Below are 15,799 nucleotides of genomic sequence, written 5' to 3' on the forward strand. Positions count from 1 at the left end.
TTTAGGGACATTTTATTTTAGCAACCCGAGTCTCTTCTGGAAATGTTTTCTTATTGTGAAATTAGCATACAGAAATAGCATAGTGAAGTCATGAATGATCACTTTGGCATATGAAAGCCTTCATGGCTGTTTTCTAAAAGAGATGTAAAGGAGAATAATGCTGTAATTTTCTTCAAATCCCACATTCATGCTAGCAATATACTACTGCTGAGAATACGCATTTCAAAGGGTTCCACTGAAGACAATTTAACTAAAAAAAGACACAAAACAAAATACAGTATTTTAAAAGGATTGCTAATGAAGTCAATGCGAATTCTATGCATAGAGTGGTTATAGAACTGATCTGTACTAATTTGTCAACGTGAAATCTTCGTATGTATGTGTGTGTGTGTGTAATAGATATTTAAATCTAAGTCTCAGGATATTTGTCTTCCACAAAATCCGTTTGTTATTGCCAATGTACTATAAACCAGCTCAGCACATTTTAATTAAATTAAAACTTCATTAGTGGCAATCAGGGTGAAATACACTTACACCAATCAAATTTAGGTTGATTTTTCCTAAATGCTGAAGGCCATATTCTACCCATGGAAAACAGTGTTCTCAATGTCTTGTATGTTTACATGTTTGTTTCTTTGCTTACAGTACAGTGCTATGGACACAAACCCTTTCATCAGTCTATGTTATGCAGCCTCTCTGGAACAGAATTGTAAAGGTAAGAGTCTTATTGTTTATAAGAACGATCCAGTCATAATGTAAGAGTTTGTTTTAAGGTGCAGAAGGTAGATTTAATTTTAAACAATAGATACTGATTTTAAGAAGCTGAAATTAAACCTATAAAAACCGAAAAAAACAACCCTTGAAACCCTCTCCACACAAGAGCTTACTGAATGGATAGATATATTTGAGATGGGTATGTTTAGATTTATATATATCTGTTACCAGTGTTGTATCTATTGTTTGTCATCATTATAACAGAAAACATCAGTTGCCATCACATTCCTCATTACTGAATTTTTGGAAACATTGAAAGACATTCTTAGTACAAGTCATTTTTCCTACAGCATATGCTTTCTACCACCAGGATCTCTTTATCTTTCTGTTATGCAAATGATTACAAACAAGCACTGTCTAATAGTCTCCCAAGGGAACTTGTCCAGGGAGCTGGATATTTCTTTAACAAGCTGAAAATGGGAGCAGTTACTATGATCACCAAAAACGCTGGGAGGTTCTCCAGTCATAAGGTACAACCCCCTGAATTTATGGATTCATTAAAAATTCTTGCCTTTGGGCTTGCCATTTCACTTGCCATCTTTCTGCTAAAGATGGGCCCAAACCACAATACTGGAGAACTGCAAATGAACCCCCCCTCAAACTTTGGGTCTGGAGCCAAAATCTCTGGAGTGGGTGCCTCCCTACTCTTTGCATTTATTTCTGCTTCAGCAATGAAGATAGTCAGTTTCACTTTTGCTCCTAGTTATTTTCACTATCAGTTCTAATCTGGAGCAATGCAGGGTAGTGTTTATTTGTAAACAAACAAACAAACAAACCTGCCTCCACCAGAATAAAAAAACCCATAGAAATATTGCTGTTGTCTCAGCTTTTGTAAAAGTTTGTTTTTAAAATCATACACTTTGGGCCAGACCATGTTTTACATGACAACATCTCTTTAATGCTAGACTGACCACTGTTAACTCCTGTAGAGAGGTGGAAATGCACAGCCAAAATGGGGGATCCAGTATATAGTAGAAATTTCAGTAGAGTCCAGTAAGATTGTTTGACTGGTTTCTGGTTGTTTCTACTGGAGCCAAGCCACAGAACCAGTAGACCAATAGACTTTTTGTTCTGTTCCAAAACTTAGTTGGTCAACTAGGACTAGTGAGAACCAGATGAATATTTTAAACTAGAATTTCCAGTAGAACAGTATGACTGTTCATCTCTGAGTACTGAGAATAGGTTTGACTGCAGCTCCTCTCACTCAGCCCTACAAAATTTTACTCACTTGCTCACAAAGGGAGTAATTTTTTTTCTAACAGCAAGTAAAATTGTATCATAATGGTAAGGGTAGGTAAATAGATATTCTCCTTAGCTGGTAAATATTGCAAACCACCTTTATTTATTCAGATTATTTATTTTTGTGTTTTGTATCCATAGTAAATACAAGAACTGGGCTAGAAGCAATAATCTAGCAAATAATACTGAACCTACATCTCACAGTATGACATTTGACTTAGATGTGACCAGAAAGGTACATCACAGTAGAGAGACAAATGAGAGTTTTAGGAATGTTATTAGAAATTAAACAAATTGCTTGAAATTTGTTCATTAAAAACTGGGTAATAAAAATATGTCCTTTGAGGACTGAGAAATCTCTTTCCTCTTGGTTCAGCTATCCTATAAAATTTGCCATACTTACATACATGCATATACACAAGATATGAATAAATTCTGTATGTTTTTTTAATTCATGAAACCCCACTGCACTATATTTCCTCTTTTCCTCGTGCCCTAGAGCAGTTAAAAAAAAAAAAAAAAGCATCTTGCAGAGCCAGTCAAGTAAAGAACAAAGTGTGATGGTCTATAAAAAATGTATGAATATGGATGCTTAGGAATTAGGTCTAGCTTTTTGTGTGCCAGTTTAACCCTATTTATGGCACATGTATCTCTGTATTCCAGAACACAAAGGAAAGCATCCACTTGTCAACTCACCCTGCATTAATGCACGTACTTTTACTACATTATGAGAGACATGAAGAGAATCCAGCACTGAAGGAGCGATAGCTATAGAGCAAGACAGACACATTCATATCCCAAGAAGAGAAAGAAAACTACCTTATCGTAGCTGGTTTAAGCATTTATCTGAATATTAGCAGAGCAGCCAAGATATCCATGTAGATAGCAGATTCATATGAGAGTTCTGAGCATTATAGCTGGTGAGTGCATTTTTCTTAGGTACGATATCATGTCTGATAGTGTCACTGTATGTTACTTTCATTTACTACACATTTTTTGGATGTCATAAACATTCTTGGTTAGACATCTATTCACTTGCCACTGATTATCATGAAAAAACAGAAAGTGGAGGAAGACTGGCTTCATGCCATGATTTTACAATGTGCTAGGAGCGTTTCTGTTATGCATGCATCCATTGCAGACCCTTCCCATAATGAGACAGCATATGAAGAGGAGCCAAATTACAGCATATGCATGCAAGCCATCTTTATACCTTGAGTGAGGACTCTGTGCAGAACATTTATATCCCAGGGGGATACAAAGATCTTTTTGCTACAGGGAGTTCATTTTATAAGGGGTATCCCCCCTATAAAGTCATACTATTTTGTTGGTGTGTCACATGTAAAAGTTCTTATTTATAGAAAAGAAGGGGTTGCAGAATTACTGCCTGTAGAATTACTTATTACAGTGTGGGAGTGGAGTCCTTTGGAAGATTGTTACAATGCTGCCTGGATACTGAGTTACCACACTGTGGTGCTGCAGTTGCTTTTCTAGTGTCTAAAAGCATGAGAAACTTTCACTGTAGTACTTGGGAGAACAAGGACTATAATTAAATATGTATAATGCATGAAATAGAACATTTCTAAACTACATTATTAATAAAAAATGTCACTAAAAGATTTAGGCAGAAAAGACAATATTTAAGAAGAAATTTTCTTGCATATTTTCCAGAACTTTTTAATTTAAAAAATTGAGGAATCTTTAACATTTGAAATATTTGCTGATTTTGCAGATATAAACAGCCTTTGATTTATGAACACATACTTCTCTTTAGCTTTTACAAATGTGGTGACATGTTCAGTTAAAATATGGTTTCTTAATAGTGTGATTTTTCTTTTAAATATTTTTTACAGATAGTGCCTCTGTGGATTGCTCCTAAGTTGTTAAGCTTCTCTGGATTTCTGATTATTTTAATTAATTATTTTCTGTTATCTTTTTATGACTGGGACTACACCGCATCAAGTAGTTATCCCTTTGGTTTTTACAATTGTAGAGCTACTCAACCAAATTCTGGCAAGATATCTGCCTTCCTCCTCCCACACAAAGCTCCATTGACTTCAGTGGGGCTCCCTGTGGATGCAGTTGCCTGCCTGCCCACATCTCATCGCAAGACCAGGGCTGAGAGTTGCAAAGACCCACACAAAGTCATTTAGCTGAACTTTTACACTATAGGTTTGATCCCGCACCCTTTAAAGTCAATGATAAAACTCCCATTGAATTCAGTGGTGCAGGAGCAGGCACTATCACAGGATTCTAATGCCATAATCGTTCTTAAATAAGATAATAAAAAAAAGAAAAAAACATGCCTTCTATAAAGGTTTTTCATTTGCCTCAGAGACCATAATATCTAAGATCTGTGTCCAGATCAGTATTCATTTCCCTTTCTTTTCTGATGTCAAAATAAGTGAGTTTCACCTCCAAATTCAAGTCTTTTTCTGGCCAAATACAAAACTATAGAAATTGATTCAAAACACCTGCTCTTTTCTGACAAATTTAGATCTACATTTTCTCAGGTTCCAAATCCAAATTTATCTGTATCATGGGCTGAATTACTAATACCACTCACTCGATTTCAAGGATGATGTCAGCAATCACAATTTGTACTAATGGGTTTTCGCCTGCGACTGTAGACCAATTTGGGAAGAACAACATTTACCACACTGACCGCAAAGCCATTTGCCCGGGTTGTGTTAAATGAGCTGCACATTATTTCTGTGCCTGGTGCTGTGCTTCCTGCTGCGCCAGCCAGGCTGTAAGTAAACTGAAAAGGTTTGTATATATGAACATTTGTTGTGGGGACATCCTCACCAGGTTATGTCTAATTTAGATTGCATGCTCTTTCAGGCAGGGACCTAGTGCTCTAAATAAACAAGGATTTAAAAAATAGTAGTTTTGTAGCCATCTTGTAGTTCTATACAATTCATATTTTTCCCCGGTTTAAATGCAAGAATATCAAGGATCACCGTATCAAGCACCTTTCCAAAAATCAAGAGAAACTATCGTTGCTATATCCGCTCTAGCCTATGGGCAAAGTTTTCCTCTCTGATCTGTACCGTAAAACTGCACAATGATCTCATTCATGTTACTAAGAACAATATGTTACTAAGAACTTAAAAATTACACAGTGCATTGCACAAATATTAACTCATTAGTTGATGGGTGGTCTGCACAGAACCTGCATGAAGATTTTTGCCCTATTATCTTTACTTTCATACAATGTTGTAATCACTTCAGCTGCAAAAATCTATTGTATATTTTTTCCCCTTTACAATATGAGCTTACTTGTAAATACCCTGGGCCTCCATTATCCCACTAAATTCAATGAAGTATAATCAATATAGATTGCTGATGGTGCACATTGCTTCCAATTCACAAAAATATACTGTTTTAATTCTTTTTCACATAATGAGGATGTGCACATACACACATATACATGTTCTATTGCACACAAGACTTTTAGGTGGATTTCATTAGTTATAACCACTGTTATTCCTCCCCATTCCTCCACTCACCCCCATATCTTGCAGGTGCCAGTCCTGGAATTGTTCCAGCATGGATATGGCTATATGGTGCTTGTACCACCTTTTGTGCTTATGCTTTAGGTAAAGTATGATAAGAGAATTTGCATAACTCATATCTACATGTTGTTTTGTCCAGTATGTTGTAATTAAAACAATAAAAGATTGTGAAAAAATTACTAGCCTATTCCCAAAGCACTGAAATATAGGGATTTGATAATGTGCTGAAAATGTTTAACACCCGTAGGATGTGTTTTTAACCCAACATTCTGAAACTTTCCATATTGGTAAACTGCAGCCTTGATAACTAGCTCATCTCCCTTACAAATGCAAGCAGAATTTTTTTGCAGCATGACAACACCAACCATTTTCTTTGGAAATTGTTACTAAGTGCTAACATTGCTGTTGGTGACACTGGCTACAGTCCTTGGCTTTCTTAAAAAAAATAATTTCATTGTTACCTTTGGGTATATTTCAGATGTTTCAGAATGGGACAGCTTTGTCTTATCTGCACATTTGCCCTTTCTTAAGAATGATTCATAGATTCCAAGGTCAGAAGGGATCATTGTGATCATCTAGTCTGACCTCCTGCATAACACACGCCATAGAACTTCCCCAAAATAGTTCCCAGAGCAGATCTGTTAGAAAAACATGCAGCCTTGATTTTAAAATTTGCAGGTATGGAGAATCCACCATGTCCCTTGGTAAGTTGTTCCAATGATTAATTACTTTCAGTGTTAAAATTTTATGCCTTATTTCCAGTCTTAACATAAGACTGGCCATACTGGGTCAGACCAAAGGTCCATCAAGCCCAGTATCCTGTCCTCTGACAGTGGCCAATGGCAGGTGCCCCAAAGGGTTATCATCAAGTGATCCATGCCCTGTCACCCAATCCCAGCTTCTGGCAAACAGAGGCTAGGGACACCATTCCTGCCCATCCTGGCTAATAGCCATTGATGGACCTATCTTCCATGAATCTCTCTAGCTCCCTTTTGAACCCCGTTATAGTATTGGCCTACACAACACCCTCTGGCAAGGAGTTCCAGAGCCTGACAGTGTGTTGCGTGAAAAAATACTTGTGTGTGTTTGTTTTAAATCTGCTGCCTATTAATTTCATTTGGTGGCCCCTTGTTCTTGTATTATGAGAAGGAGTAAATAACACTTCCTTATTTACCACTGCAGTTTGGAGTTGGGGCAGAAAGCAGTTTGGAGGAGTTGGGGCAGAGGAGAGTTTGGAGAAGTGCCATGGCTGGCTAGAAGACCAAGACCCTGAGTAAAAGACACCTGGCTTGTGCAGAGAGAGGGCAGGAAGCCCCACAAGCTGAAGAGCAGGAGAGGGAAGTAGCCCAGGGGAAGGAAGGACTAGTTCAAATGGTTTGCCACTATCCCTAGGGTCCCTGGGCTGGGACCCAGAGTAGAGGGCAGGCCCGGGTCCCTCCCTAGTCACTACCCTTCTTTGGGTTACTAGTGGGACAGTAGATACCCCTAGTTCAGGGGCAGGAAACTGCACCCTGAACCTGCCCCCCCACACACACAAGAAGAGGAAGCGTGGGACCCATCATAATCATGCCGGCAATTTGCTACACGTGGTGTCAGCAGTGGGATCTCCACGCTGGGGACTTAAACCAGTGTTACCCAAAATCATCCCATCCCCAAGATGGACGACATGGGCAAGGCTGTAATATAAGCCACTGTGGCCCAGCAGGAGGCTACCCGAATCCAAGCAACCACCCAACAGGAGGCGACTCGGGTGCAGCAGGAGACTAATTGGCTGTCGATGAATCAGGCTGCCCAGGACCGAGGTCTGCTATAGGAGCTGGCAAACCAGGTGAAGGCCCTTATGGAGTGGAACCACAATTGTGACGGAACCCAGACTATACGGGCCAGCCACTGCCTACAGAAAATTACATGGGAGGATGATGTGGAGGCATACCTCCTGGCATTTGAGAGAACAGCTCTGTGGGAGGCCTGGCCCCAAGATCAGTGGTCTGGTATCCTCGCCTGTTCCTGTGTGGAGAGGCCCAGAAGGTCCACTATGATATGGCTGCAGAGACTGCGGAGGATTACCCCCAGCTGAAGGCAGAGATCCTGGCCAGATCCAGAGTAACAATGGTGTTGCAAGCCCAGAGGTTTCATGAATGGCAGTATACAGAGGACAAGACACCCCGATCTCAATTGTTTGACCTGATCCACCTGACCCGGAAATGGCTGCCCTGAGCTCTGAGAAAATGATGGAGCTCCTGGTATTGGACCGGTATATGAGGGGGCTACCACCAGGCCTTCGGGCTTGGATGGGCCAGAATGACCCCTCTACCTATGATGAGTTGGTCTCCCTCGTGAAAAGACAGCTGGCAGCCCATGAACTGTTCCAGACACCAGGGGGTGAGACACGGCAAACCAGGAAGCCAGCCCCAAACCTAAGGCCCCGGATTGTCGAGAACTACAGAAGAACCATAGCTGGGAGGAAAGACACTGAGGAATGGCCTGAGGCCAAGAAGGGAACTGGGGGTTTGAGAAGAGAGGGCTGGGGGGGCCGACCAAATAGCCCCAGGCAGAGGGCGGCAACTGGGTTAAGGGGTTGGTGTTACGAATGTGGGGAATTGGGGCATATAGCAGCCCAATGTCCCAACAGGGAAGAGCCTATGCAGTGCAATCTGGGGGATCCTGGGGAACAATGTGGCCTAATCGGCCTGGTAGGGGTCGCAATGACCTCACATGGGTATACAAGGTCAGTAAAAATGAATGGTATTGCGACCACAGCATTAGTAGATTCCGGGGGTGCTGTCACGCTGGTCTTGGGGAAGTTGGTGGGGCAAGACCAACTAACCCGGGCCAAAACCACGGGGGTAACATGCCTTCATGGCACCGTAAATTTCTACCCCACAATCCCAGTATGGATTGAGATCCAGGGAAACACTACCAGGGTAACTGCAGGGGTGGTCCCTAGGCTCCTCTACCCGGGCTTAATTGGTAGGGACTTCCCCGGGTTTGAGAACTTACTCCCCACAATAGAGCCAGGGGAGGGTAGCAACCCCCAGGCTGAGATGGAGGCACCCCAATTTTTGCCAAATTTGCCCCAGAGCTATTTTCATCCCCCGGGAAACCCCAAAAGTATAGGCGGGAAAAAGGGCAGATAAAAGGCTAGGGATCAGGATTCTAGCAGAGAACCAGAAAGCCTCCCTTGTTGGTAAGCGAACCCATTCAGGAGGCCAGGAGACAATTCAGGCCAGTGAGGACTCAGATGCGGTTCCTAGCCCAAGTAGAGGCAACCCAAGGGGCGGAGTAGAAATAGGTCCCATGGAGTTAGGTCAGATTGGTACTGCTCATGAGAATTCTGGGCAGGACCAAGCCAACGAACCCACTATATGCGAATGTGAGGGAGGAGGTAGTGAAAGTAAATGGCGTACCCGTGGAAGGAAAGACCAAAGGCCCAAGGCTGTATTATGTGATCAAACGTGATCTGTTGTACCGAATAGTGCAAATACGAGGGGAAGAAGTAGAGCAGCTCCTAGTCCCATGGAAACACACAAGGGCAGTACTAGAGTTAGCTCACAGTCATTTATTTGGGGGACAACTAGGAGTAGACAAGACACTGGATAGAGTCCTAAGAAGATTTTATTGGCCAGGAATATGCGCGGCTGTCCGACACTATTGTACATCCTGCCCAGAATGCCAGTTGTATAGCCCCGACCTCACTTGCGGGCTCCATTAGTACCTTTGCCTATTATTGAAGTCCCTTTCGAAAGGATAGCCATGGACCTAGTGGGCCAGCTGGAAAGATCAGCACGGGGCCACCGAAATGTATTAGTTATCCTTGACTATGCCACGCCAGAAGCCATTCCTTTAAGAAACCCCACATCCAAGGCAACAGCAAAAGAACTACTCCAGGTTTTTGCTAGAGCGGGCATCCCTAAGGAGATCCTGACTGACCAAGGAACCCCTTTCATGTCAAAATTAATGAAGGACTTATGTACCGTGCTCTGCATCCATGCCATACGGACCTCAGTCTACCATCCTCAAACAGACGGCCTGGTCGAGTGGTTTAACCGCACCCTTAAAGGTATGATCCGGAAGGTGGTAGCACAGGATGGAAAAGACTGGGATACCCTTCTACTGTATCTAATGTTTGCTATACGGGAAGTCCCCGAGGCGTCCACTGGTTTTTCTCCCTTTGAGTTACTATACGGACGCCACCCACGCGGAATATTAGATATTGCTAAGGAGGACTGGGAAGAACAACCCAACCCAGGAAAGAATGTCACTGAGCATGTGACACAGATGAGAGCGCGAATAGCTCGAGTAACCCCTATAGTACGAGAACATTTGGAAAAAGCACAAGAGACCCAGTGGACATATTACAACTGCCGTGTGAAAGTACGGAAATTTCAGCTGGGAGAACAGGTGATGGTGCTCGTGCCAACAGCGGAAAGCAAACTCCTAGCCAGCTAGCATGGGCCGTATGAGATAGTGGAAGCCATTGGGGAAATGGACTATAAGGTCAGACAATCAGACCGCCAAAGACCAGAGCAGATCTACCACATAAACTTACTGAAGCCCTGGTGTGACCGAGAGACGAGGCTGGTCATTCGGAGAGCTCCACCTCAGACAGACGACCCACAGGGGCAGGTGAGGATATCCCCCAAGTTAGCCCCAGAACAACGAACAGAGGTCATTGATATGATCCAATGGAACCAAGATGTGTTCTGTACACAGCCAGGCCATACGACACTGGTCCAACATCATATCGTCACCAGGCCCGGAATAAGGGTGACAATAAGACCATACCAGATACCGGAAGCTAAAAGAGAGGAAATTAGGACAGAAATGAAGAAGATGTTGGAACTTGGGGTTATTGAAGAATCCCACAGCCAGTGATCCAGCCCTATCGTCCTAGTACCCAAGCCTGACAGCACCCTGCGGTTTTGCAACGACTTCCGGAAGTTGAATGAAATATCCCAATTCGATGCCTATCCAATACCACGCATTGACGAACTAGTTGATCAGTTACGCAAGGCCTGATACCTAAGCACTCTAGACCTGACCAAAGGATATTGGCAAATTCCCCTGGCCGAGAATGCCAAGGAAAAGACTGCCTTCTCTACACCCGATGGCCTTTCCAATACACTGTCCTTCCTTTTGGACTCCATGGGGCCCCTGCAACATTCCAACAACTTATGGACAAATTGCTGCGACCCCATGCCAGGTATGCCGCTGCCTATTTAGATGATATAGTCATCCATAGCTGTGACTGGGAAAGACACCTAGGGAAAGTAGAAGTGGTACTAGATGCCCTGCGGAAGGCCGGCCTCACTGCCAACCCTCTCAAGTGAGTGATAGGACTAACTGAGGCCAGATACCTCGGGTATGTAGTAGGGAGAGGCTTGGTAAAACCTCAATGGAACAAAGCGGAGGCAATACAAGATTGGCCTTGGCCAGTCCATAAAAAGCAGGTCGGAGCATTTCTCGGGTTAGTAGGGTACTATCATGAGATTCATCCCTCATTTTGCCACAAGAGCAGGGCGATTGACGGACCTGATAAAGTCTCGGGGCCCCCAGATAGTAAAGTGGTCTGATGCAGCCGAAGGAGCATTCGCAGATTTAAGGACAGCCCTTTGCTGCCATCCAGTACTCATAGCCAGTGGTGAGCTGGAGCCGGTTTGTACCGGTTCGCTAGAACCGGTTGTTAAATTTAGAAGCCCTTTTAGAACCAGTTGTTCCGCGAGGGACAACCGGTTCTAAAAGGGCTTCTAAATTTAACCGGCCAAAAGTAGTGTCTTAGGTGCCGACTCCACGGGTGCTCCAGCCCTGGAGCACCCAAAGGGAAAATTTGGTAGATGCAGAGCACCCACCGGCAGCTCCCCGCCCCACCCCCGGCTCACCTCCACTCCATCTCCGTCTCCTCCCCTGAACGCGCCGCCCCGCTCTGCTTCTCCGCCCCCACCCCAGGCTTCCTGCGAATCAGCTGTTTGCGCGGGAAGCCGGGGCAGGCTGAGAACACCCTGGAGCACCCAGGGAGTCGGCGCCTAAGGGGCCACTTTTGATGTGATCAGTGGGGGGAGCAGCCGCTCCCCCTGCTCCCCCCATAACTACGCTCCCCCACCCCTAGGAGGGACCTGCCGGATGCTTCCTGGGAGCTGCCCCAGGTAAGCACCGCTGGGACTCCCCATCTCACCCCCGGCAGGTGCCTCTGGCTCTTAGGGGTGGGGTGGGCACCCACTACGGTGGCCCACGAGACCCTCCTGCCCAGTTCTGGGGGCAGTCAGGGGACAGGGGAGAGGGGTGGATGGGGCAGGGGTCCTGGGGGGGGGCGTCAAGGAACGTGGGGGGGTTGGATGGGGCAGGAGTCCCAGGGGGCGGGGGTGGGCAACGACCCCCTCGTGGGGTGAGGAGGGAACCCGTTGTGAAGATTTTGGCAGCTCATCACTGCTCATAGCCCCAGACTTCAAGAAAGAATTTGTCCTACAAACAGGTGCCCTGAGCCCCTTCCTGCACACTGTACCCCCTCCCACGCCCCGCACTTCCTCCCACAACCCAAACCCCTGCCTCAGCCCTACATTCATGGCCCTGCATGCAATTTCCCCACCAAAATGTGACCCTCAGGCCAGAAAGTTTGCCCACCCCTGGTGTAGATCATAATTATTAAGGGTTATTTATTCCCCACTGTTAGGAATGTTTTCCTGCAGGACTTGGGTCTACTGTGCTTTGACAGATTATCAGGGAGGCCATTGGGAGACAGGGTAATGAATGCAAGTGTCTATTTGCAAAGCTTGTGAGGAAGAAAAGTTGTAACAGAAAAATATTTCGATGAGAGCAGAAGTCAATGTTTTATGGACAGGACTAAAGTTTTGGTGGAGCAGAACTCCATTTGTTCTTGGTCTATGAATACATTTCCCCCATGTTATTACATACTGTAGCATGAAATCTATCTAACAAAATTATATTTCTTTTATTTTTCTCCCCTCCCCTGACCTTTCTTGACTCTATAGATGGGAAGCATGCTCGAAGGACTCAGTCCAGTAGCCCTTTGGGGGAGTTATTTGACCATGGGCTAGATAGCTGGGCTACCTCCCTCTTCATCCTCTCTTATTTTTCTATCTGCTCACGTGATAATGGAAAGACTGGGATTTCTGTACACGCAATGTATATATCTTTAAGCATTGTCTTGCTTAACTTTATGTTTTCACATTGGGGAAAATATAACACAGGAGTTCTCTTTCTTCCTTGGGGATATGATCTAAGCCAAGTGGTAAGTATTTATGATTCTTGTTTTTAAAACTATGTTACTGTTAAGTATTAAAGAAAAGAGAAAAATATTGCTCAGGGCAAATGAACTTGGCCAAGAAATTGAACAAGAAATAGCATAATCCTAGAAGTACTGCAGAAATATTTGTGCATTTGAAGGGAAAGGGCACGCTCAAACAAATCACCAGTGTTATAGTTTCATTACCTTATCAGAAAAATATGCCTGCAGCAAGTATAAAAATCAGATGACATAAATGAGAATGTAATTTAGCTAGATTTGATTTGTGACATTTAGATAACATTAGTTTTAGTGAAATGGTAAGCATAGCAGTTACTTCACCAGCACAGACTCTGATGCACTGTATGAATTAACACATATGGCATTTATTAAAATGCCATAATCATTACTCTAAGCCCCCCAGTGCCCTCACTTCCACTGTTCCATCAAACCTTACATAAAATGCAGGGATATAAATGACAGTATTTGCACAATGATCATATGGTGTTCCCAAGTGATTTTACCCATGCAAAAGTTCAAAGTCAAGTACCTTTCCTTGGAGAATTCATCCTCCTGGATTGATTTCCCCAGTCTCAGTTATCTTCATCTAGTGGCTTATTAACCAGCCTCCAGGTGGAGCTCTTTCAGAAACCAGATCCTAGGCAGGATCTTGATGACCATTTGTACTGCGATCACACTTTGGGACTTCCCATAAAGTTTCATTCTGCATGGCAGGTACAGCTGGGTGAAGATAATCAATTATTAAAGATCAAATTATTAATACGAATACTCACAGAGAGCTGTTCATCATGGATCCAGTGTTGAAAATTCAGAGAGCTATCCCCTATTCATGAGGCGCTATTAGGGAGGAAAGCACAGGACTGGGAACCAGCTGATATGGGTGGTACTTCTGGCTCTGCTACCAACTTCCCATGTGACCTTGGGGAAGTCACCGCTCTATGCCTCAGTTTTCCCATCTGTAAAATAAAGATAAAACTTCCTTATCTCATGGTTGTGCTGTGAGGCTTAATTCAATGGTGCTTGTGAAGAGCTTTGATGAACTCAGGCGAAAGGCACTAACAAAATGCAGACTACTCTTATTTCCATTTTCCATCGACTTATTTCACAAACCACTGTATTTGTTTTTATACCTCATTTCTAGTAACTTCCATAATGACTCACTCACAGTCAGAGTGGTAAGCAAATAAACTTAAATATCTGTCAATTACATGAAGAGGTGGAGAGAATATTAAGGCAAGCACTATATATAGGGCCCAGATCCACAAAGGTACTTAGGCATTCTAACACTGAGTGTCATGGTACCTAACTTTTGACCATCGAGAAAAATTACAGGAGCAACACTGTGATCGACAAAGCCTAGGCATCTAGACAATGAATGGGGGAAGAGAGGCTCCTTACAGTATGATCCACAAAGCCAGCATGCTGGCGGGGGAGCTGTCTGAGCTAGCCAATGGGAGACTTGACAAGAAAAGGGGGAGGGATAGCTCAGTGGTTTGAGCATTGGCCTGCTAAACCCAGGGTTGTGAGTTCAATCCTTGAGGGGGCCATGTAGGGATCTGGGGCAAAAATTAGGGATTGGTCCTTATTTGAGCAGGGGATTGGACTAGATGATCTCCTGAGGTCCCTTCCAACCCTAATATTCTATGAAAGGTGTGTGGTAAGCCCTGCCCTTCTTATGGAGATAGGCATCTAAGTCTGGGCTGCAGGAAGGCACCTGTCTTTGCATGTGAGCCACAAACTAGGGGAGATAGCTGTTCGGCTGACTAAATTGTGTGCAGGGCCTGAAACAAAGGAAAAGAGGAGGAAGAGGACCTCCCTTATAACCTTTAGCCCTGTGGACGGGGTGGGTACTCACCATTTGAACAGGGATCAGCCACCTCTCAGGTGAGTGCCTTAACCACTAGGCTAGAGAATCATTCTGACTCTGTCACTGGCCCAGTTAATATTTAATTATTCAATTAAAGGGGAACAACTTCAATAGGAGAGACTGATGGAGCCTCATATCAGACTACACCATAGCCCAATGGTTAGGACACTCCCCTGAGAGATGGCTAATTCCTGTTCAACTCCCTTCTCTCCCTCAGGAGGAAGGGGGACTTGGACCAGGGGTCTCCCACATTCTGGGTGAGTACCCTCTCCTCTCCCACCACAGCCGTTTTGTGTGAACTCTCCTGTGGGTCGCTATCCCATAGGCTGCCTCTCAGCACGTTCAGAGGCACAACCACGGGCAACGAGTGAGTTTAGGTGCCTACAGGGTTAGGCAGCAGCTGAGCAGAGCTTTGTGGATCATAGTTATGTCTAAAAACAGGACCCAGGTATCTTTGTGGCTCACACCCAAGGTGTCCTTCCTCCAGCAACTAGTGCTTGGCATTGAAGTAACGCTCATTATGCACTGACTGAAGCTAGAGAAGGGGGAGTCTGATCCACAGGGCCGTCCTTACCCATACGCAAAGCACTCAGCTGCATAGGGGGGGAAGGGTGAGAAAACCTGGATTTGTGCTGGAAATGGCCCTCCTTGATGATCACTTTAGATAAGCTGTTACGAGCAGGACAGTGGGGTGGGAGGAAGTTTTGTTTCATGGTCTCTGTGTGTATATAATGTCTTCTGCAGTTTCCACAATATGTTATGCATCCGATGAAGTGAGCTGTAGCTCACGAAAGCTCATGCTCAAATAAACTGGTTAGTCTCTAAGGTGCCACAAGTACTCCTTTTCTTTTTTCTTTTTATCCATATTTGTAAATCACTTTGGAACCTTAGATGAAAAGGTTCTGTTTAAAGCATGCACATCATTATTACCTCCAGCAGCACAGAAGAAGAGGACTCTAACTTCATTCAGTGACAGAGTTACACTATTACACCACTACTTCAAGCACTGAGATGAGCCAGTCCCCCTTACCAACGTGCCTCCTTTTTAAATAGGGTTGCGAAGCCTCCAGGATTGTCCTAGAGTCCCCAGAAATTAAAGATTAATCTTTAATTAAAGTTCATGTCATATGATGAAACCTC

General features: G+C 44.0%; 1 pseudogene; it reads left to right on the forward strand.

The window, feature by feature from the left end:
• Window positions 1–651: 651 nt before the first annotated feature.
• LOC141982392 (ethanolaminephosphotransferase 1-like) overlaps window positions 652–15,799 on the forward strand; it is a 57,250-nt pseudogene continuing 42,102 nt past the window's right edge.

This window comes from Natator depressus, chromosome 2, assembly GCF_965152275.1.
Source record: "Natator depressus isolate rNatDep1 chromosome 2, rNatDep2.hap1, whole genome shotgun sequence".
Classification (NCBI taxonomy): Eukaryota; Metazoa; Chordata; order Testudines; family Cheloniidae; genus Natator; species Natator depressus.